General features: G+C 41.9%; 1 protein-coding gene across 13 annotated transcripts in view; it reads left to right on the forward strand.

Moving 5' to 3' along the window:
* Window positions 1-24,997, forward strand: part of NEDD4L (neural precursor cell expressed, developmentally down-regulated 4-like, E3 ubiquitin protein ligase) — a 366,704-nt gene that overhangs the window by 174,757 nt on the left and 166,950 nt on the right. Inside the window, exon 3 of one of the 13 annotated variants that reach the window (XM_025364993.1) lies at window positions 13,365-13,448. The exons of 11 other annotated variants lie outside the window; for them this stretch is intronic. The gene's annotated coding sequence lies outside the window, so the exon portion shown is untranslated. Of the gene's footprint in view, window positions 1-7,063; window positions 7,300-13,364; window positions 13,449-24,997 lie in introns of those variants that run through there. One more of the 13 variants, XM_025364988.1, reaches the window with a different exon arrangement.

Consider the following 24,997-nt stretch of genomic DNA (forward strand, 5'->3'; position numbering starts at 1 on the left):
AGCAGGGATAATAACAGTGCCTATCTGTTACTGTTAGGGTTACTGCGAAGATTAAAATAGGTGGTGCCCTTAAAAGACTTAGAACAGTGCTGTCATATAGTAAGGATTCCGTAAACATTAGCTGCTCCGGTTTTGTGTGTGTGTTTTGTTGTTGTTGTCACTGTTGTTTTAAACGAGATCATGCTGGAAATACTAGATTGCAACAGAGCTTTGGGGTTTTTTCCCTAATTAATAGATCTAGGATGTTTTCTGATGCTTGTCATGTTTTTAAAACTCTGTGGTATTTCTTTTTCTTTTCTTTTCTTTTTTTTATTTTGGTTGTTGTTGTTGAGACAGAGTCTCACTCTGTCACCCAGGCTGGAGTGCAGTGACGCCATCTCAGCTCACTGCAACTTCTGCCTCCCGGGTTCAAGTGATTCTCCTTCCTCAGCCTCCCAAGTAGTTGGGACTATAGGCATGCACCACCATGCCTGGCTAATTTTTGTATTTTTTGTAGAGACAGGGTTTCACCATGTTGGCCAGGCTGGTCTGGAACTCCTGACCTCAAGTGATCCATCTGCCTTGGTGTCCCAAAGTGCTAGGACTACAGGCGTGAGCCACCACACCCAGCCTGGTGTTTCTTGATATATCTATGTGTGAGGGTTTCTGTAGCTAAACTCCCATAGTTGAATTCCTGGATCAAAGGACAAGAACATTTGCAATGTTTATAGACATTGGGAAATTGCCTTCTGTAGTACTGCACTAGTTTCTTTTTTTTTTTTTTTTTCTTTTTTTTTTTTTTTTTTTTTTTTGAGACAGAGTCTTGCTACTAGTTTCTATTAGCTGTAGTGGTTGATGAGAGTACCACTTTTTCCCTAGTTCAATATTAACCCATTTTATCAGTCTTTTCATCTTTGACCTTATGGAAGGTAAAAACATCTCATTTTATGTCTTCAATCAGTGAGGCCAAGTATCTCTTCTTGTATTTATAGTTCCATTTTTATCCAGTGCTAACTCACATCCTTCTGTCAGTTTTTCCTTTGACCTATTAATTTTCATTAATTAATAAGAATTATTTGTACAATGGGCAGTTTAACTCCTCATCTGTTGTATGTTTTTCTCATTTGATTCGTTGTGTATCTTGTATAGCACCTTTTAATCTTAACATTGTGCTTTTAAATGTCTTTTCTGTGTTGACTTGGAAAGCTAACAACTACTTACAGCATAATTTCCTTCTGTTAAAAACAAGAAGGGATTTTCCCACTCTAATTGTGAAGATTACACATTTTTCTAAGTCTGAAAAAATTAGAGGAAAAAAAAACAGAAAAAAACAACAGAAAGAACATCAGTCACTCTTAATATTTTGGCATTTTCCTTTTAGTTGTCTTTTAGGAGAGAATGTATATTTGTATTTAGCATCATAACATAGATATAGTCTATTTTGGTCATTTATTCCAATATGTAATATATAACAGTTTCTGAATGTACAATATTCTATTTAATCATATCTGTTGAGAGAAAGGTACTGGGAATATCTTTGTGCAAAACAAGAATTTTTTTTTTTTTAAGTTGGATTCTGTTCCTATGATACCTCCCTGGAAATGGGATTACTAAATCAAGGAATATTAGGATTTAAATACCTTTGGTACAGATTGCCAATTTGCTTTCCTAAAGTGTGATACTAGTTTATGTTGCCATCAGCGCAAAGACTCACTGTGCTATCATCAGAAGAGAAGAGAGCTGCCCTGAAGATTTGGGGGAGGAGTGTTTGTAGAGAAGCATATGAAAGTGAGTTTGAGAGGTTTGAGAAGTAGCCAGGAGGTCAGTGGGGCTAGGGGTGGGAGAGAGTTCATGGGGGAGTGCTGGAGATGAAGGTAAAGGAGCCATGGCTCTTTAGGGCTGTGTGGGTGCCAGGGAATGTGCATTTCCTGCTTAAGGTTGTAGTAAGTCAGCCTGGAGAGTTGCAAGAAAGGAGTGGCTTGGTGTGATTTATTGTTGCAAGTGAGAGTGGCCCAGAGGCCAGTTAGGAGGCTGCTGCAGAGGCCTAAGTGAGAGAGGATGGTTTAAACACCAAAATGGTAACATTCAGAATGGAGAGGAGGAGATAGTGGGTCATTAAATGTGGGGATGGAGCCCTTAGGATCTATTGATTGACTGGATGTGTAAGAGAGAAAGGGAAGAGCAGAACTGAGGAGATTTCCTATTGAACTGGCTGGGGGCCACTGAGATGGGAGAGATGCGCTGGGGAGCAGTGCGAAGGTGGGATCACTACTCCTTTTAGGTCTAAGACATCCCTTAGACCTCCAAGTGGAGGTGTGAAGATGATGGTAAAGGAGAATGGAACTCAAAAGAGGGCCAGAGTCATTTGCATTTAGATGGTCTTTATAGCCTAAGGGACTGGAAGATTTCACTAAGGTTGAGGTCTTTCTTTCCTGTGAAAATGTGATCAGGATCCTAAGTAACAGCCCTAAAAATTAAACATTAGGAACACAAGGTTTCATAAATTAGGAACTGTCTGTAAGCTGCCAGGTTCTAAATGCTTTGAGGATATAAATTTGGGTCTTGTCAAATGCTTTGAGCAGAAGAGGTGCATCATATTGTGTTTACTGAATGGTGTTTAAAGATTCAAGAGACCTTTCCCCCTTCTTGACGAAACAATTTGCCTTTCAGATGCTCTGATATAGTGAGTTGATTGTAGGACCTTATGAAGCATGCAAACCACACATTGTCCTTTTTTGTAAGGCATTGGAAGAAAAAGCGAACGTGAGTTAGGAGGGGTTTAAGACCGTGTGAGGAAATTCAAGCCTATGTTGTTATCACCAAACCTTGCCTGTGTTATGTAAAGATTTTTGCCTGTGTCATGTTATCTTTGTTTTGTTCAATTTATTCCTCCCCCTCCAAGTGTCCTAGTTTCTCCTCTACTGTAGCTGGTTTTGAACAAAATAGAGAAACTTGGGTCTCTTCCACCCTCAGCATCTGAATTCTTCTCATTTGGTTACTCACTGTGTTAAAATAAGTGATATAGTACATTCTTAGCAGTTTGTTTATTTTTAATTTTATTTTTTATGGAGAGAGGGTCTTGCTCTGTCACCCAGCAGTGCGGTGCCATGGTGCGATTGCAGCTCACTGCAGCGTTATGACTCTTGGGCTCAAGTGATCCTCCTGTCTTAGCCCCCTGAGTAGCTGGTATTACAGGTCCGTGCCACCATGCCCAGCTAATCTCAGCAATTTTTATTTTAGATATTGGAAAAGATAAAACATAAAAGCATTAATCTACCAGGAGAGCCACATAGCCACCGGGATATAAATTGGTTACCATTTAATTTTATTTCTGTCCAGTCCTTTGGCTATATTTCTATTTATGTGTATGGAAATAGCTTATGAATTTGGAATCATACTATGATATTTTTTAGAATGATGCTTTTTAAACTATTTTATGGTAAGCATTTTATGATAGCTTGTAATGTTATTTTAAAAAACATACTTTTCGAAGGCTGCAGAGTATGGATAAATTCATGATGACTTTTTAGAGGAAAGTATCAAGATGATCTTACTAACAAATCCTAAGATTAAAAACAAGAGCAAACAAAATACAAAAACTGAACCATCTTTGAAATACTATGAAATTCAAATTTTATGTTCTTAATAAAATCCTGTTTTGAATGAAATCAGTCTTCATGCTTTTCTTATTCCTTTTGGCTGTGTTGCCTACAGTTGAGTTAACTGTTTTTATATACTTCCTTTGCTTTGCATTGGAACAAGCTGATCCATTGTGACCCTTTGTGGTATTTCATAAAACCACACCCTAAAAACCGCCCAGTCTTTTAAGTGTAGTCAACAGTATTGAGCAATTTTTTGAGTAATATTGTTGGAAGTGTTAGGTGCCATCCAACGATGGCTTATTACTTACATTTAAGTGTAAGTAATATACAATTAAAGGAATGTCTTGACTTTTTAACTTCATTTTGAAATTTGAGTTTAGAAAAAAATCCAAGGGATAAGAGCAAGAATGAAAGTATCCTCTCCTACTGCCAGACTTCTGGGAGACCCACCCCTGGTCTTCCCAGGTGTCCCTTCAGTGACCTTGTTGGTCGGCGAGGGCTGTGGAAAGTTCTAGGGAGGCTGCTCGTCCCTCCTCTCCTTTTGCTTATTGCATTCTGCCCAGATTATAAAACTGAAGTATCTGTCTTAAGACACCAGCAACTTTTTCTTCATCAAATCCAGACCTATCGAATCCCCCACAACCAAGAATTACCCAGCCATAGAATGTCAGTAGTGCCCCGGTAAAAGAAAGCTGGTTTTAGACTTACTCTCAGAACCTGGCCATCTTCCATGGGTTATCCTGATAATCTGCATCCTTGTCTCTTGTCACTATAGCCTGGTGATCATGGCGGCAGTTTTCATTTTGGGACACTGGTGAGGTTAGAATAGCTTCAGCCTTCCCTCAGTGAATAGTATTGTGGGGGCAGGGGTGGTAACACTGTGTTGGAGCTGGTGTGAGGGTTGAGTCCACTCTCTAGCCTCTGTCGCTAGATCATGGCACTGCTTTGGTTGGGCCCTAATTTTCTCCCCTAGACAAAAGGAATTGAACTAAGACTTCCAGCATTCCCTCCAGGCTTACCATGTTTTCATTTGGTACTGATAGTCACTGACTCTTTTCCAGTTGCATTGTTAATGCAAGTTTGGCAGAAGCTGATTTCTCTGGGTTAGAGAAAATGACATAGGTGGCAGGGAGGTGGATGTACACCATTTGTTTGATCAGTTTGCCTAGAATGGAAGTGGCAGAATTGGAGTTGGAAAGATCAAATGTAGCCTTTTCTTCCTTCCAGAATGAGGTTTTTTCCATGCACTTTTTTGAGGCAGAACCTCATGGGACAAGGCAAAAGTGAGCATACTTAAGTGAAGTGTATGCTGATGGGGGAATGGTTATTAGAAATGTCAATTGTCTCAATTTTTTAATATCAATTTTCAGAGGGAGACCATTGTTTAATTAGTGTTGTAATTGTTTGCCAGGACTGTCATAACAAAGTAGCACAGATTGGGCGGCTTAAATATTACGAATTTGTTTTCTCAGGGCTCTGGATGTCCAGAGCCTGCGATGAAGCAGGGTTGGCTTCTTCTGCAGCCTCTCTTCTTGACTTGCAGATGGCTTCTCTGGGTCTTCCCGGGTCTTCTGTGTACCTGTCTGTGTCCTAATCTCCTGTTCGTATAAGGGCACAGTCATATTGGATTGGAACCCACCTACTAACCTCATTATAACTTAATTATCTCTTTAAATACCCTCTCTCTAAATACAGTCACAGTCTGAAGTGTTGAAGACTTCAACATAGGAATTTTGGGCAAATACAATTAAGCCCATCACAGTCAGGTAACATTTGGTAGGACATGTAGATGCTTTTTATCTTTAAGGGAATAGGCAAATTGTTAAAAATAAATAAAGAAAAACTTGTTCAACTTGTTTAGGTACATTTTCTTATAGTGTATTGTGGTTCTTATTTTTTTAACCTTCCAGCTAGTGTGTAAGTTGGAAACATTGTAGCTCAATTTGATAGTTTTAGACATAATCAAAGATGATGGAAATCCTGTTCTTAAATTTAGGCTATTCAGCACTTGTGTATCCTCAACTGCTGAAGACTAAAAACTTGAGATGTTCCTCTTGTTTTAAGAATTTGACTGAAAACGGGCTGGGCACCATGGCTCATGCCTATAATCCCAGCACTTTGGGAGGCCGAGGTGGGTGGATCACTTGAGGCCAGGAGTTCCAGACCAGCCTCGGCAACATGGCAGAACTCTAAAAATACAAAAATTAGCGGAGCGTGATGGCTCACACCTGTGGTCCCAGCTATTCAGGAGGCTGAGGCACAAGAATTGCTTGAACCCCAGAGGCAGAAACTGTGTGAGATTGCACCACTGCACTCCAGCCTGGGTGACAAAGCGAGACCCTGTCTCAAAAAAAAAAAAAAAGACTGAAAATGGTTGACACTGTTCCCCTGTCTTCAGGAGGGTGAATGTTTCTAGTTGAACCCTGGTGCCCACTTGCTCCTCTAAGCCTTCAGCAATCCTCCCAGCCTCTAGGGGAGATCCGTTCATCTTCCCCCCACCTCTGGAAATCCCAGTGTTTGAGCACTGTGGGGAAATGCAAGTCTAGTTTACAGGGTTTCTCAGCTGACATGCCAGGAACACTTCACAAGCAAGCATGCCACCAAATTTGAGTGCAAGTAGAAAGTGAGCTGTTTGCTACAACTGGGGACACTTCCTATTAGAGCCACATCTGCTGGGGTGGAGGGCTGCATGGGTTGGAGAGTAGGGTGTGACTTCTTCCAGCAAGAGGAAAGAGAAGTAGCATAGTGCCCGTCACAGGGAGAGAGCACATGTTTGACTTGCTCTTGGAATTTCCATAGAGCAAGGGTGGTCAGGTTGCCAGACTACCCCTCAAACGAGGACATGGTGCTGCTGGGTCCCAGGGTAGAGCCCTGCTAGCACCTTCAGGGCCCTGATTTACACCTGGGGACACAAAGCTGGGATCTGAAAACTGGGATGCAGAGTAGAGACTGCGGATTTGCAGGGCGGGGCTGCCTCTCATCTGACACAGAATCCTCTGTTGATCCTTTTTGGGGTTGTAGTTCGTATCATAGTTATTTTTGTTCCTGCTTTTTTCCCCTCTTCAAGACTTTAAGCTTTTGGAGGGCCAGGAAGTTGTGTTCCCATCTGCCGAGTGGGGGGCCTCGAAGGCCAGAACCTCAGAATGTAGAAGCTGAGTTAGTTTGTGGAAGGGTGAAGGGCTGACCTCTACTGTTGGAGATGCCAAAATCTCTGATCTGGCTTTAAATAAGCGAAACAGCCCCACCAGACATAGTCATCCTCAAAACCTCGTGACCTCTGTTATTGCCCATCCTGTGTGGTAAGCCCACTGAGGACTTCACTTGGAGATGCTGCAGGAACAACTGCAGGGAACCTGGAGATAAGGCCCTGGGTGATGATGTAAGCTAATTGCTGAGCTGGGTGGAGTTACTTAACCTTATGGTAGGGGGTGGAGCTTGACGCAACTCCCTCTTCCACCAACAAGCATTTATTTCTACCTGTCATTAAAGTGAATCATCAGTATAAGTAGCGAGCTGGGTGCATTCCTTCTCAGTTGTGTTAAAACTTGCTGGTATTCCCCCGGTGTCAGCAGAAGTGTGTACAGACACCGCTTTAAAACTGGGAAGGAGGAAGACAGGGCCAGGGAGCCGGAGGGTCACCGAGGTAAATTTCGAGCAGCGCTAGCCCAGCTGAACACTTTCCAGCCTTGTTTTTCATCAGCCTTGAGGAAAAGTATAGGTAAGAACAAAGACACCACTGTATGTTTGTTATATGAATGCGTAACATCTGTTCTTGGTGTGAGTTTGATGTTGGTGTAATACTGTTTTTATGTCAGCAGCATAGTTCTAGCACATACCAAGATTTTCCATTTTAAATGCTTTTTGGTGTTCGGAGTTAGCTATAATTGGTCAATTTTACTCTCCTTATGTATAAAAAGAATGACAGGCAAAGAATGAGCCTTGAAAAGAATTGGGATCTGTGTTCTGATCCCCTATTCTTTGCTTCTTATCTTTCTTGACTATTTAGAAAAATGTACAGCCTTTCTTTCAAAAACCAAAGCAATAATACTTTTATTTTTGAAAATAATGGAAAATAGAGACCACTGAAGTTCTATGAATGCTGTTTTCTGTTTTAGAAATCACAGGTTGAGGAGGAAACAGTTGTGTTTTCCTTCCTGTTCTGTTTTGAGTCTCAGTATTTCTGACTTAGAAGCCTCCTGGAGAAGAGGGAGATACCAGCTCTACTTGGTTTCAAGTGAAATACCATGTTAGGCCATAAAATAGTTTGCTTGGAGAATAATTCATGTCTTATATCTGAATTTTTGTTTGGTAGCAACAGAAATCTTTTTGTTCCTTAGTATGAGTAATTTGGCTTACATGATTTAGACTAAATTTTATTATATGTTTTGTTTGGGAAAACAAAAGTCAAAGCCCAGAACATATTCAACTGAGTTTTTCCTTCAGGTTTTCTATCATTTTCCCACCCTTCCTACTCACACACGTAAATATGCTGAATGATTAACACGTGATTTTTGTTTCTTTACTGTCTCATTTTGTGGTGATTCATGAACTGTTAGTTAACTGGTTATAGTGTATCCATATGTTGGCAAAGCTTGAAATATATGAATGCAGGCCACACCTTCCTATTAATGAGCCAGGTTACTTTCAGTCAAGTATTTCTGATGTCATTAAGTGTTAAGATGGCTGGAATTCTAAGACAATAAAAATGTATCAACAATATGAAATATCAAAGCCTACAGTCAAATCTGAGTTATTCTTTAGTACTTATTTCATAGCTGCTCTTTAATATTTATTCTTTAATACTTATTTCACATTGAAAAGTACTTTACACATGTTTGAATGAGATATTGCCAGTGAAAGAAACAAAAGGAAACAAATAACTCTGTAAGGGAAGAGGGATTTTAAAGTACGTTTGTGCTGGCCCCAGGCTGGTGAGTTTCATTACTGTAATGACCAGGAAGAGAAAGAATGGCCACAGTGGTGTGTGCTGACCTTTTTTTTTTTTTTTTTTTTTTTTTTTAATGTCTGTAAGGAGCACAAGTTGAACTTTAATTCTTGTGGGAATCTAGTAAGATGATGGTGAAGTCAAGAAGAGAGGAAGAAGAAATGCTTTTTATTTAGTTAAGAGGAAGTAAACATCTGTACTAGTTACAGATGTTATGCCTTAACCTTTTTCATTCCTATCATTTTTATGAAAATTTATTGCAACTAAGTGTTGATTTAAAACAACACGTTTGGGACATTTTCTTATCACTGTGGAATATAATGAAAAGATATAAAATGAAGGCAGGTATGAAATTATATGAATTCTGCTACTTGAGTATAGAAGTTTTATTCCAAAGTGGTTTGTTTGGTGGATGTGGTGATGGTGGGGGGCCTCTATGTACTTATTAAGGCAAGTGATGGGACAGGAGCTTTTGTGGTCTGACGGTTCTGTTGGGATGGGAGGCTTGTTTGGGATTTTTATGTTTCATTCCAGGCAATGTTTTTTTGTTTTGTTTTGTTTTGTTTTGTTTTTGCCTGTACTTCTTAGGGTTTTACCAAGTCAATTTTCATGTGAAGCCATTTTCATATTGTTTCTTTCACTTTGATGGAAATCTTTTCCTTCTTATGTGCTTTGAGTTAAGTATGATGTAATGTGCTAGTAACATAGACGGGGCTTTCCGTTCTACAGGTGGGCTTGACGTGAGCCTGCCACTCACTCACCTTGAATCACGGAGGTTTCAGAGGCTGTTGGCCTTCAGGGCATGGCAGAAGCACGTGTTCTCAGCTGTTTTCTGAGTCTATCTTGACTGCCTTCCCAGTGGCCCAGAATTCCCCAAGGGTCACTCAACATACCCTCATCTACAGTAAATATTTGTGCTTCCTCTGTACCTGGCCTGGTTTTCTCAGTACCCAGGAGCACAGGTGGGCAGTGGGATGTGGGCAGGCGGTACCCAGATGCCCTCCCACAGGGGTCACAGGGAGCACCTGGGCACTTCCTGCCGAGACCCCCCTGCCCTTCAGACTAAGTGGAAACAGAGATCTGGGAGTCCAGTGGACTCTGGAGTTTCATAGAATACATGGAAAACGCACCGCTTTCAGTGATGTAAGCTGTCTTGTTCACTTCACTATTACTCATCTGGCCTGCAGCAGGCGAGAGGATCACATGCAATTATAAACAGCCTCCTCTGACTAAGGCCAGTGACTGGAAACCCTGTCATGTTATCAGAGGTCATTTGGTCATAGATTCTTGGGCAGAAGCCATTGAAAGTCCTGGGGGCGTGATCTTTGAGCCTTTGCCAATGCTAGGGTTTGACCCCTTTTAGCTCAATTAACTGGATCCAGGAGTTTATTCTGGCCGAGATCTGCCATGCTAAGTTGACAGGCTTGAGACTGGAAGGAAGTGTCTAACTTCATTAGAGGAAATGGCATGGCAGGCTTTAAGGCATTTTGATACACTTCACTTTTTCTCTCTTGCCCTGTTTTGTTGAGGTTTTCAGGGCTGTAATTGTACCTGAGGTTAATCAATGAGGGATCTATCTGAAAGGAATTTGTTCTCTTTGGACACTGTCCTGTGTGGTATTATATTTGTGTAACTATTTAGTTTAACTCATTCAAAAGGCTATTTAAGTCACTTGCTCTGTTCATTACTTGAAAACAAGTTGTCTTCTCTTTATTCTTTTAGTCAGTTACCAAATATGTCTTAAGTGTCTCTTGTGCTAGACATTGAGGGGCACTTCCTTCTCCCTTTCACTTGTCTGTTTTTGTTGAGCTACATTTTTCCTTAAGGCTGATTGTTCTTTTCCTCCTGCTTTTGTTTTCATTTGATTTGTTTATTTATATTTAAATATGTACTTTAACAGTCTTGAAGCATTGGACTGAATGAGGATGGTGATCAGATTGGGAAAATGCCCCTTAATTTTGGTTTAAAAAATTAATTTTCATTAAATTATTTATGTATTGATAGGGGCCACCCACTCCAGGTGAGTGGTTTCACTGTGTGTATGGCAGAGGAATGCTCTGTGTCTGGAAAAAACAAGTAACTTAGCTTGAAATATTAGGAAAGCTGAAGAGTACAAGTGTCAGAGAGAAGGGGGTATTGGCAGGGAAGAGAATGAGAAGACAAGACACAGTCAGGGCCCTGTCACCCATGTGGAACTGCGGGTCCCTGGAGAGATGATGCATTTATCCCTTTTTAGAGATAAAATTTGCCATTAAAATTTGATCTTGAGCATGACACAGAACTGAAAGCTTTGATGACAAAGCCAGCATCTCAGTTTAGCAATAACCAGGTTAGGGGGAAAAAACCCAGAAACTCAGCGGTGAGATTCAGCTCAGCAATGTGGGCGGGGCAACCCACTGTCCCGCTTGGGCGGGGAGCAGCCCCAGCCACTTCGTCTGCCGGATCCTAGGATTTATCTGCTTCACAATTCAATTTCCTTTTTGTTATGCTTGTGCACATCTATATTTGGCTTTGCTTCTTATTTTTTAAGAGAGGGGAGAAGTGTGGGCAAGGTAAAATGCAGCTTGCAAGCTCCCAAATGGCAAGTGCACCAGTTAGAGTCTAAGTGGCCTCCCAACCTCATGGTGAAATTCATTTATTCAGCAAATATGGACCAAGCCCCTCAGGGACCACTGCTCGAGATACCAGTGCAAATAGAAGAGGCCAAGGGCACATTAGGACCTGAGCCAGTGGCCTGCACAGCCATCTGTGACCACTTACCTCTCTGCTTGCAGGGAACTTCAGCCTGGTGGAGGAGACCCATAATAGCCAAGTCAACTGATAATAGAATTAGTAGTAGTGTTGGGGGACATAAGGAAATCAGGGTAAGGCCATCAGAATTGCATGGGTGGATCATCTTTTGAAAGACAACACAGTTTTGTTTTCTTCTGCCGTGGTATCTCCTAACATTTTCCAGTGTGTCTATTTTTGGTTAATAGGAAAGTCGTGGCTAACACTTGGTTAGTGGCTAAAAGAAGAAAAAAAAAAACCAACTTTTAGAAACCTTTAAAAATATCATTCTTATAGAAAACTATAAACTCTTATGTCTAGAAGGGTAAGTGGTCATTGATCTTGGAACAGAATGAATGGGTATTTCCTGGAAAAAAAAATATATCCACTCATCAAAGACACTCAAGTCTCTTCTCATCTAATCAATATTGGAAACTAGGAATATCCGCGCCTATGAAAAATCCTCAAAGAGAATTAATTATTCTGCCCTCTAACAGGTATAGCAGTTTAGACATAGAAGTAAAGGCCTGAAATTGCAACTGCACCATTGAGGGCAGAAGTGCCCTTTATCTCCTAGTTTTGTCGTTTGCCAAATGCAGTTGTGTGAGACTAAGTGACCTCCAATAGCAGAGCTCTGTGTTTTCTCCCCCACCCCCAAGTCAAAATTGATTATAGCAGCCCATCAAACCAGGCCTGGCAAATGATTTTTTGCAACTATAGGATAAATCCTGAGGGGGAGGGATGAATGTGAACGCATATGCAGAGCAACACAGTCATGACACCATTCTATTACTTCTTAATTTCTTAAACTTAGCACCACTGAGAATAAAGCTGTCTTTTCTGAACTTCTCAAGTGAGCAGGAGCATGAGTTCCTGTGCTGTGCTTGGGGACAGGGAAGGCTTTGGGACCTACTGTGGTCTTAAGTCTGAGCAGTGCTGATAGCCTCGGCTCACCGAGTGCTGGGCGCTGTGCTAGAGGGTGTACAAACCTCGCATCTCATGAGGCCTCACTGCTACAGCTGATAGAGATGACATCCTGTTGTTTTTAGTTGCACATGGCAGAGCTGGAAAACAAACAAGGGTGTGTCAGACTCCAGAGCGCATGCCCTCCGTGATGCTGCTGTGTTACCCTAAGTCAAGTCAACCAAGGCATCCATTTAAAAAAAAAAAAAATCTGATCTTTGTCAAATATTCAATTGTTATATTTCTGTTAGAGTCTGCCTTTCCAGTGAGCCATAATATATTTCCTTCAAGCGGCTACTCACGGATTTCACAAAATCAGGTGCCTGCCCTGCAGCCTGTATCTGCCTCCACGTCCCCACATCAGTCCTCCTTGCTGTGCTTCTTGTCTCTTTAGTTTTTATCATCTTCTAACACTGTGAACTTTAGTAATTTATTCGGTATTGTTTGCTACCTGTCTCCCCTTGGTAAAATGTAGGCTCCACAGAGGTAGGGAGTTTTGTCCGTTTTCTTCCCTGGCACATCTCAGATGCCTAAAACAACCATGCCAGACATGTAGTGAGAATTTGTTGAATGAAGAAATAGGAGAAGAGAAGCAGACCGCGGAGCCTTAGGAGGGTCTGTGTAAGGGAGTCTCCAGGCAGTCTTCCCGGGGGTGTCCTGAAGGACCGCATGATCCTAATTTTGGTCAGTGTGGAGGCTGTGGTTTCTTCTGAGCTGTCCGTATTTGGAGGTGAGTTGTCCGCAGGTCACCTTACCCCACCTTTACGCATTAGTAAGATGAAATTCGCTGGGTGGCTCGTAGGACTGTGCGGTCAGTCTAATTACCAGACGTCTCTGCATGCTCTGTCTAAGGGCTGGAGTCTGCTTTCCTTGCTTCTCTTCTAGAAAGAGGTCCACAAGGGATTAGCCATGTGCAGTTCCACCTGTTGCTCATTGACCCAGTGAGTGTTTTACCCACTGTGGGTTTTTCCTACCTAATTGCCCCTCTGGTTTTCAGTGTTCAACATGCTGCAGTTACATGTTCTGCTGTGGTTTTACTTAGCTTAATCCTTTACTAATTGCCTCTTGTTCAAACTCCCTAAGAGCAGATTATCCTTCTCTTTCAGCTTCTGCTCCATTGCTATTGAACTTCTTTTTTTCAGTCATGACATCAGAAAAATAACCAAGTGAGAGTTTGATGATAATAGCAAGTAAGGCTATTTTATTTCTATCCAATTTACCCCAAATTTAAGCAGTATTACACCTTAAAATAATAGCGCTGGCTCTTGCCCAGCATATGAAAGCTATATGCTTCATGACAGACAGATATTTTCCAGTATCTACTTACCATAAATCTCAAGATTTACCCTACCCCACTCCAGCCATTACCCCCTTTCCCATTTGCCTAACCTGCCCAAGGGCCATCTCAGTGCCCTGTAAAGCAATCTTTGTTGCAGACCCACTGCATGACTGGAATGTGATGCACACAAGTGACCAAGGCATGGCCCTGTTCACAAGGAGCTTCCAGACCGATAGCAGAAATGGACACAGAAGTAAACAACTGCACCACTGATAGGCTTCTGCCAACAGGAGTGGAGCTTGAGGGCCGGGAAGCCTTCCCAGAGGCACTGGAGCTTGTTTTAACATGATGTGCATGCCGGGTCGGGGCAGGGCGTTTCTAGCGGAGGAGAAAGCATGCTGTGCTCTGAGAACTAAAAGTCATAGTTGCTCCACTTGGCACCATGTATAAGGCACATGGAAGATGGCACTGGAGGGGCATGCAGGGGCCCGAGCTGGGCAGACCGTGTATGCCACAATAGTTTGTTGTAGGTTACAAAGAACCAGTGCAGAGTGGATGAAGCTTAGGCTATTTGGTTAGTAATTTGGCTGCATTGACAAGATATGGAAAACAGGAGATTGGGACTTTCCATGATTTTTATCCTCAAGGTGCTTAATCAATGAGGTTGGGATGGCCGGAGGGGCCCTCATTTGCTTGCCTGGTGCTCAAGCCTGAGGTGCTGGTCTTTAATAGTCAGGGAGGTGTGTGTGGAGGCAGGGTGTGAGCTCCCTCCAAGGAAAGCTGTTGCGTGAAAAGAGGCCCAGGATGAGCGTTGGGGAGTATCCACATACAACTTGATATTCCTAAGGTCTCCGTTCTTTATGGGAGAGCCCATGCACCCTTCCACACTTGGAATTCGTTGCAAAGTGAGTGGTATTCGAGCTTCTTTAGTCTTGCTACTCCCACCAGCTGTATTGGCATCACCAGGGAGCTTGTTAGAAATGCAGGTTCTTGAGGTGCAGCTCACACCTACCCAATCAGACTATATTTTAACCAGATCCCAGGCAATCCCTGTGCACATGAAGTGCTAGAACACTGCTCTGCGGTAAAACGACTTTGCTAACCATGGAAGAGGGTGATTTTTCTCCCCTTCTCCTTTTGTGTTTTTTTGTAGGACCTATTTACCTTTTAGAATTTTTTCAGAATTATAGACTGCAGAATATATACAGTGTCAATGCATTAGCAATTAATAAGTGATGTTTGGCTAGAACACATAGTTGTCTCCACGCAAATGCCATTTCTTACATTGAGACGGCACATGTCTGCTTAGGGTTTGGGCTCACTTGTGAGGAGCCATGCAGCAGGCAGGCATGCTCCCAGGACGTTGGTTGCTGAGGTCTCAAACTGCTGCCCAGCATAGCGGATGGCACGGTGACAAAGTCTCCCTGTGCACCCTCACATTGCCTGCAGTAATCTATCACACTTTTTGTCCCCTAAAGACCTAGTTTGGGGGGCACTCATGTCTCCGTTTGTGCTGATGCTTGCTGCATCCCCAGGTGGCACTTACTTAATATAATTGTCATTGCTCTTTAATATTATCTCATTCCACATCAGCTGCACAAAAATTTGAGGTTAATTACAACAAATGTTTTCTCAATCATTATTATTGAGAGCTGTTTAATAGTTTATTTGGTGTGTGAAGATTCACATCTAGATTGAGGCTTATACATCTTCATTTAAGGAAAGCTTTTTTGGGCCGGGCGCGGTGGCTCACGCCTGTAATCCCAACATTTTGGGAGGCTGAGGCGGGCGGATCACAAGGTCAGGAGATCAAGACTATCCTGGCCAACATGGTGAAAACCCATCTCTACTAAAAATACAAAAATTAGCTGGGCATGGTGGTGGGCACCTGTAGTCCCAGCTACTCAGGAGGCTGAGGCAAGAGAATTGCTTGAACCCAGGAGGCAGAGGTTGCAGTGAGCTGAGATCGCGCCACCACATTCCAGCCTGGACGACAGAGTGAGACTCTGTCTCAAAAAAAAAAAAAAAAAAAAAGCTTTTCAGGTTGGAAAAATATCAACAGCAGACATACAAAAGCATGAAAAATGACACTAAGAATGTAAGCAACTGGAAACAAAAATTATAATGGTGCATAGTGAGCTGAAGATTCATTTTTAAATGTGAACTCCACTTTCAATTTGTAAGTGATTACCAACAGCCTCATCAGGGTTTCTGGAATTAAATGTTTTATTATTTTCTCCCAAAGTTAGTCCTCAAACATTAGTATTTCTTGTGTCCTTTTGATTTGAATATTTGTTTTTAACTAAACACAAGGGTATCAGCTCTATAAGTCAGTTAATATGTTTATGCTTTTAGTTAATCAAAAGTGATTCATGATTTCAGTTTTTGGTATCAGGTAAAGTTGCAGAAATGAGGTTCACTGTGAAACAACTTCTTTTTTTTTTAATCATTTTATTGTTTCTTTGAGTGTATGTGAGTTTATAACTCAGTACACTATGCAAAAAAACCCTGTGTTTCGTAGAGAGAGGAAAGTGAAACAAGTTCAAGAAAATTTGTGGAAAATAAATTCTGCATCTAGTTATTCATTATCAGGTATGAGATTACAGGCATGAGCCACTGTGCCTGGTGACCTCATTTGAACTCAGTTACCTCTGTGAGGACCCTGTTTCCAAAGAAGGTCAACATTCTGAGGTGTCATTGTCAGGTATGAGGTAAACACACTGAGAATACCACATTTTGGCAACTCAAGACAGGACTATTTTCCAAACATGTAACCCTGGGAAGAAGGTAACCTATCATAGTGTTTGTTAAGAAGTCAAGCAACCAAGAAATGTTAATTGAAGGCCTGTTTTGTACAAGGTTGCATGGAAAAGACACACTAGTGTAAGACATGGACAGTGGCCCTGAGTGATGTGCAGCCGGTTTAGGCGAATTAAGATTTACATACTTGAAAAGGGACAAACAAGTCTGGACATGGTGACTCATACCTGTAATCCCAGCACTGAGGGAGGTGGAGGCAGGAGGATCCCTTGAGGCCAGGAGTTCACAACCAGCCTGGGCAACATGGGAAAACCCCTGTCTCTACAAAAGTTGAAAAAAAAATAGCCATGTGTGGCGGCATGGCTATAGTCCCAACTACTCACAGGGGCTGGGGTGGGAGAATCGCTTGAGCCCAGGAGATCAAAGCTGCAGAGATTGCGCCGCTGCACTCCAGCCTGGGTGGCAAAGCGAGACCCTATCTCAAAAAAAAAAAAAGAAAGGAACAAACAACACAGACACAAGATTCCATGGAAAAGGGAGTGGTCTAAGTATTCAGACTGTAGGAATTCAGAAAGTGGAGAGGCTGATTATTATGGGGGTGCTTCATCCTGCAGAGATGAGGGAAAGAAGGTGCTGGCTGCCTAGAGCCTGGGAAGAATCAAAGATTTCCAAGGATATAGGGAAAAAGCATGAAGGATGAGCAAATAGACAGCAGTGCTGAACCCCCTGAAAACTAGGAAGATACTAGATTGACCTATTTGGAAAACCAAACAGATGTGGCTGTTATTGACAAGTGATTTTTTGTTTTTGTTTTGTTTTGAGACAGAGTCTCGCTCAGTCGCCCAGGCTGGAGTGCCATGAGTTGATCTTGGCTCCCTGCAACCTCTGCTTCCAGGTTCAAGCAGTTCTCCTACCCCAGCCTCCCAAGTAACTGGGATTACAGGCATGAGCCACCACACCCAGCTAATTTTTTGTATTTTTAGTAGAGATGGGGCTTCACCATGTTGGCCAGGCTGGTCTCGAACTCCTGAGCTCAGATGATCCACTTGCCTCAGCTTCCCAGGGTGTTGAGATTACAGGCATGAGCCACTGTGCCTGGCCGACAAGTGGTTTAAATTGGATTCTCCATTTCCCGCCTAATAGAAAGTCAGAAGCATAGGGCAAAAGTAAAGGAAGGACCCTGTGTTCTGCTGGTTAAATATTACAGAGGTCTGACTCCATGGCTATTACAGGAGAGGTGCATTTTCTTCTATGTAAAGTCTCTTAATGTGTCCCCTGTGCCTTTACCCCATGATTATTTCGCACATTTTTCTCCAGGGTCACAGGGACCAGGAGAAACATACACCCATAAAACAATGTCATCTAGAGGCAAAGACTTGCAATGCTCAAGCATGCGCCCTGTCGAGGTGGGGCAGGTTGTGTAGGAACAACACTCTACTAATTATTACAGAGCCTGCCCTGAGCTCTCTGTAGAAGTCCTTCGATATCCAGTCTAACACACACAGTAACTTAAGAGAGGATTTTTAAAAATCAAAAGGCCCTCAGCTTTGTATTGGATTTAACCCGGCTGAGATCCCTGAGATCCAAATATAATAACATGTCCTTTTTGGATGAATCAGACACAAGGAAAAATCTCCAGTGTGTGTCCAGCTTTAGAGATGTAGTAATGGATTCCAGAGTTCACACTGGTGGGCCAGCCAAGACTTTTCATGCTGATGTGGGCTTCATTCTTTCTATAAACTCCCTTTCTTCTTGACAGTGTGTGGGCCCAGGGGTTCCAAACATGGGTACCTGCCGTACATTGATCTGTGTAACTGGGGAAAATACACATCCTGTGGCACCCATGTGTCAGGATATAGGGGCATCACCGTAATATAGCCCTTTTTCTCTTGATTACAGTTTTTTCTTTCTGTGATCACACAATTGTTTTATCCTCGCTTAAACATTTCATTTTTAGAAGTCTTTGGGGTATAGTGCAGCACTCAGAATAACAGAAAAGTCAGGTGTCTGGTGGTTTGTTTGCACGTTTAATAGACTTGAAGATAAAATCTCTAAACATTTATTTTGCAAGTTGTTTTTCTGAGAGTTGAGGGGAAACTTTTGCCCTTTGGTCTCCCTGAGGAATTCTAGGATTTCACAGGTAGGCGTGTGTTTTGGACTGCAGGCTGAATGTGGTTGGCAGGGTGGCATGAGGAGGGCACATATTTTAAGCATTCTTAGGGCAGGTCCATGATCCCTTACCTGCCATTCCAAAGTCCCCAAAGCCCTGAAAACCAAAGACATCTTTGTAGGTTTGTAGGAAATTGATTTGAGAGCAAAACCTGATGTGAACAGATTAGAGAGTATTCTAGGCATCATGTATAACACTTCATTCAACCCTTTGTGCCTCTTGCTGCACAGATATTAACGTTCACTTATGGGCCCTCCCCCGGCCCCTACTGGGGATGCTATGCAATAATTGGAATAATCAAAATAATAATAATAATAATATTTGGAATAATCACTGAGTCATTGTATTAGTCCATTTTCATGCTGCTGGTAAAGATATACCCAAGACTGGGTCATTTATAAAGAAAAAGAGGTTTAATGTACTCAATGCCACATGGCTGGGGAGGCCTCACAATCATGGTAGAAGGCAAAAGGCACATCTTACATGGCGGCAGACAAGAGAGAAATGAAAGCCAAGGGAAAGGGGAAACCCTGTATAAAATCATCAGATCTCTTGAGACTTATTCACTATCACAAGGATGGGTAAAACTGCCCCCTCCCCATTCAATTATCTCCCACTGGGTCCCTCCCACAACACATGGGAATTTTAGGAGCTACAATTTAAGATGACATTTGGGTGGGAATACAGCCAAACCATACCAATCATCTTTCTAAAGTGAGAAAAAAAGTCAGAATTCTGTAACACATTTGTTCCCAAGGGTTTCCAAAAAAGGCTGGCTTTAATGGAGTATTAGTTTGCTATGGCTGCCATGACAAAGCCCTGTGAACTAGGTGGCTAACAACAGAAATTTATTTTCTATCAGCTTTCGAGTCCAGAAATCTGAAATTAAGAGTCAGCAGGATTCTGCTGTCTCTGAGCCCTACAGGAATATCCTGTCTTGCTCTTCTAGCTTGTGAGGTTTGCCAGCAGTGCTCTGTGTTCCTTGGCCTGTAAATGACCATCTTCTTGTTGTGTCTTCACATCATCTTTCCTCTGTGCCTGTTTGTTTCTGTGTCTACCTTTCCCCTGTTCATAAGAACACCAGTCATATTGGATCAGGGCTCAACCTAATGACCTCATTTCATTCATTCATTCATTCATTCATTCATTCATACTTTTAAAAATGTTTTTTTCTTTTTTTTTCTTCCTTTCTCCCTCCCTTTCCCCCTTCTCCTTCCCCTTCCTCCCTCCTTCTCTCCCTCTCTCCCTCCGTTCCTCCCTCCCTCCCTGCTTTCCTTCCTCAGGGTCTTGCTCTGTCACCTAAGCTGGAGTACAGTGGCATGATCATGGCTCACTACAGCCTCAACCTCCCTGGCCTAAGCAATCCTCTCACCTCAGCCTCTTGAGTAGCTGGGACCATGGGTGTGTGCCACCATGCCTGGCTCAGTTTAAAAAAAAAAAAAATTCGTGGAGATAGTGTCTCACTATGTTGCCCAGGCTGGTTTCAAACTCCTGAGGTCAAGGGATCCTCCTGGTCTCAGCCTCCCAAAGGGGTGAGATTACAGGCATGAGCCACTGCCTGGTGACCTCATTTGAACTCGATTACCTCTGTGAAGACCCTGTTTCCAAAGAAGGTCACATTCTGAAATACTGGGAGGACATAGTTCCCCATCTTATGAGATAGAGAATGGGTCAAGATGAGCTGTTCCATTCTTTGTTTGTGTTCAGGCCAGTGCCAAGTTCAAGATCTTTGCTTCAGGGCTTTCCTGGTGCCCCTGGGAATGTATGTCAGCAACAGCTGTGTCACTGAATGGGTGTCACCTGGGGCTGCCTGTTTAGATATTAGAAGCTGCCACATCCCCTGTTAACTCCATGTGAGGGAGGAATCCCTTCCCTCTGACAATTTTGCCTGTGAGAATCAAGTCAGATTTTGCATGTGAACTGAGCTGAATGTAGAATAAGTTCCCAAGATACTTCTGGCACCATTGTTACTCCCCCACTGAGAAGCCTAGAATGTGTTCAAAGATTGTACAGGAAGGGCTTAGGACAGTGCTCGGCTCATACAAACACTCAGTGGCAAAGAGGTTGATGCTTAAGTACACAGGAAGTGTTTACCAGTGCACGTAATTGTACACCAGTGAGCTCCACCATGCAATTTACCGTCTGTCCGGTACACTGACCCTGTGAGGCCCACTCTCGGTGTGGCACTGCTAACAGGTTTTATTGTTGCTTACTCATTTGAATAGTGTCTCCTTTGGCTAGACCTTTGTCCTGAGCACTGGACACACATAGGTGCTCAGCGGTGTCCCTCTCTGCAATGCAAAAGGAATACCGTGTGCCTGTGTATGCCCAGCTCTAGTCCTGGCATCCCAGGAGCATACGATGACAGAAGAAGTGAAGTCCTGGGAACCAATGACTGCCAGAATTAATTAAAAGTAAGCATCTTTTTTTTCCCTGGTTAGTTAATCCAGGCTGAATTCCCTGAGTAGTTCCTGCCGTTAGAACTTGCTCTCTTTTTCAGTTAGACACAGCTCAGTGTTGCCTCCATTTTGACATCATGATCATAGTTCCTGGGCTTGGCCAGAACTGTTTTCTTTTTGATCGCAAGGACATGGGTGAGACTGGTCAAGGAATTGACTTTCAGGGTTCCAAGGGAATAATTAGTTCAGAAGTCTGTCCCTATACTTGTTTTCCAGTGCAATCTGTGTCTCTGTGGGTGTTTTTTTTGTTTGTTTGTTTGTTTTTTAAGGCTGTGTACTTTATAAATTGGAAATAGAAGGAGCCAATTTATTACAAAAAGAATAAAATATAATTAAACAATTAAAAGTATGTGTTTATAGCCGGGTGTGGTGGCTCACATCTGTAATCCCAGCTACTTGGGAGGCTGAGGCAGGAGAATCGCTTGAACCTGGCAGGCAGAGGTTGCAGTGAACCGAGATTGTGCCACTGCACTCCAGCCTGGGCGAGAGAGTGAGACTCCATCTCAAAAATAAATAAAAATAAAAATAAAAATGTGTCTTTGGCCAAGTGTAGTGGCTCACACCTGTGATCCCAGCAGTTTGGGAGGCAGAGACAGGAAGATCGCCTGAGGCTAGGAGTTTGAGACCAACCTGGGCAACATAGTGAGACCTCGTCTCTACAAAAAATTTTTAAAATTTAGCCAGGCATGATGGTGCATGTCTGTAGTCCCAGCTACTCAGGACGGAGGATTGTTTGAGCCTAGGAGGTTGAGGCTGCAGTGAGCCATGATCTTGCCACTGCACTCCAGCCTGGGTGACAGAGCAAGACCCTGTCTCAAAAAAAAAAAAAAAGAAAGAAAAAAAAGAGAATGTTTTATGAAGTGCTGGTTGGCTTAACGTTTCTTCTTCTAACCATGAGGGAAGTAGGTGGGCTGTTCTGGTCACTCAGTGTCCTCCCAGACTCACTCTTGAGAGGAAACATTCACTGACTGACGTGATTGTATCTTGGAATTTTTTTCTTTGCCTCTTGGTTTCACAGCCATTCCTTTTCTTTCACACATCCATGAAAGGGAGGCTGTAAGATCCTCCTTGTCAGGGTTGTTGTAGGGATGAGCGATGATGTCTCTGAGGCACCAGGCACAGTGCTGGCACGCAGAAGCTGCTTAATGATCCTGGAAGTTATGACCATTGCTCATAGTTTTTCCTACATTTCAGATCATCCTTAAATAATTGTCATTGGCTGGGCGCTGCAGCTAACGCTTGTAATCCCAGCACTTTGGGAGGCCACGGTGGATGGATCACCTGAGGTCATGAGTTCAAGACTAGCCTAACCAACATGGAGAAACCCTGTCTCTACTAAAAATACAAAATTAGCCTGGCGTACAGGCGCATGACTGTAATCCCAGCTACTCGGGAGGCTGAGGCAAGAGAATTGCTTGAACCTGGGAGGCGGAGGTTGTGGTGAGCCAAGATTCTGCCATTGCACTCCAACCTGGGCACCAAGAGCAAAACTCCATCTCAAATAATAATAACAACAACAACAATAATAATTGTCATTTATCAGCTTCTTTGAGCTCTTAATATATATAGCCAAGTTTCACAAAGGTACAATCTGCATTAGAAACACTGTTGTCCGATTTTGGTTCCTCTGGAGGAGGGGTAGACGGCCTCTTTGTGGGCAGGGTCTGTGTCTGTTTACCTCTATTCCCCGCCCCACACTTTGGTGCCCACCACAGTCCGTTGTGTATGGTGGACACTCCTTGACTATTCGAGGAATAAAATCAATTGTGAAACAGTTTCCAAAAAGGGAACAGTTTTTGTTTCCCTCTTTCCTTATAGCCTTATGAGTTGCTATCTCTCTTGGCTCTATTATTAATAGCATAAAAGAAAGAGCTGTTTTCTTAACCTCTGGTAGTTGCACATACATGGAGAAAAGGCACAGTAGAATATGCTGGCAATAAAGACAAGTCACAGATTGTCATTTTCTTTGGTGACTGAATGGATATTTCAGTAATTTATAGGTGAAACTTTCCTTTTTGTAACTTCCACTGAACAACATTTTTACTACCAAAAGATAAGGGAACAAAATTTTTTAACAAGCTATTTAAGCTTAAATATTTAAATATTTTTATTAATCACCACATATTAGCAAAGTACATATTGTATTAGCACATATTTTATTAGTCAACACATGTATACACAACTCTGATGATCTCTATGTAGATGCCTACATAGATAGCTATATAGTTATCATCAGAGCTCTGTATATATGTGTTAGAGATAGATGCACATACAGTTGCTCCCTGGCTCCCAGGGGTCTCTGTGACCCAAGGTTGGGACCCTCAAGTGACTAGTTATGGATGGCAAGGGGGCTGCAAGGCCAGAGTTGGTCCTGGCTAGAGATTTCAAGACTTGAGTGGCTGGGAAGGTTTTAGAATGCAGGTAAACCACTAGTTGCTCCAAACAACAAAACCATCATAACAGAAGTATCCAAAAGTGTGTTTTGCCGGCAGCTTCAGAGACTATGCCTGAGCAATAAAGTTTAATGTATTTTATAGCTGCTTAGGTGAAGAATGCATTTGACTGTAATCTAAACCATTAATCTCTTACATTTGCTGGAAAATTGTACATACTTAATAGTGGCTCATTGCCAGTATTGGTGATTAGTGATGTATTTTAAAATACGCTTCTGCCTTTCAGTAAATCTTGGGCTGAAAGATATGTACATTTTGTTTTAAAAAATTTTCAGTAGTCATCTACTTAAGTCAATTTTCTGGGCAAACAAAATATTTGAAGCCCTTTAGGGTTTGTTACTGAGATGTGGGCTGGCCATGAAATTACAGGGTTCAGTACCTCATTGAAGTGTAACTATTATTAGTTTTTTTGTACCTTTTTTATACTCATAAAAGTAGTACTTGCTCACAGTAGAAACTTAATACAAACCATAAATGACAAAATAATTTGTAAACATCATCTAGAGAGAATGACTATTAACATTTTAGCCTTCTTTTCTTTAATTACTTTCATATATATGTATATTTGAATTAATCACATTTTTAGATGCTGCTTATTTCTTAATGTTATGATTTTCTCTTATGTTAAAATATTATTAGAAAACATGGTTTTAGTGGTTTATAATATTCTAGTATATGATTGTACCATAATTTATTTAATTGTTTCCCAATTATTGGCCTGGAAGTTTGCTTCTAATTTTTTCATATTATATATGATTCTGTAATGAGTATCTTTTACCAGTAAATATTTTCCTGCCTCTCTGGTAAAGATTCCTTCTTTGGGATTCCTTCTTTGGGATTAATCCTTAGAAATAAATTTGATGAATCAAAGGGGGTCCACCCTTTGAATGCTTCTGATACTTTTGCCATGTTGTTTCCCAGAAAAGTTGTAATAATTATTCCTTCCAGTGGTAGAGTGTTAAATGTCTGCCTGTCTTTAGAAAGTATTACCTTTTTTTCAATCTTTGACAATTTGTTAGATAAAAACTTCAGTTTCTTTTGCTGTGCAGAAGCTCTTTAGTTTAATGAGATCCCATTTGTCAATTTTGGCTTTTGCTGCCATTGCTTTTGGTGTTTTAGAACTACCATCAGAGTGAACAGGCAACCTACAGAATGGGAGAAAATTTTTGCAATCTACTCATCTGACAAAGGGCTAATATCCAGAACCTACAAAGAACTCAAACAAATTTACAAGAAAAAAACAAACAACCCCATCCAAAAGTGGGCAAAGGATATGAACAGACATTTCTCAAAAGAAGACATTCATACAGCCAACAAACACATGAAAAAATGCTCATCATCACTGGCCATCAGAGAAATGCAAATCAAAACCACAATGAGATACCATCTCACACCAGTTAGAATGGCGATCATTAAAAAGTCAGGAAACAACAGGTGCTGGAGAGGATGTGGAGAAATAGGAACACTTTTACACTGTTGGTGGGATTGTAAACTAGTTCAACCATTATGGAAAACAGTATGGCGATTCCTCAAGGATCTAGAACTAGATGTACCATATGACCCAGCCATCCCATTACTGGGTATATACCCAAAGGATTATAAATTATGCTGCTATAAA

The sequence above is a fragment of the Theropithecus gelada genome, chromosome 18, assembly GCF_003255815.1.
Source record: "Theropithecus gelada isolate Dixy chromosome 18, Tgel_1.0, whole genome shotgun sequence".
In the NCBI taxonomy this organism is placed as follows: domain Eukaryota; kingdom Metazoa; phylum Chordata; class Mammalia; order Primates; family Cercopithecidae; genus Theropithecus; species Theropithecus gelada.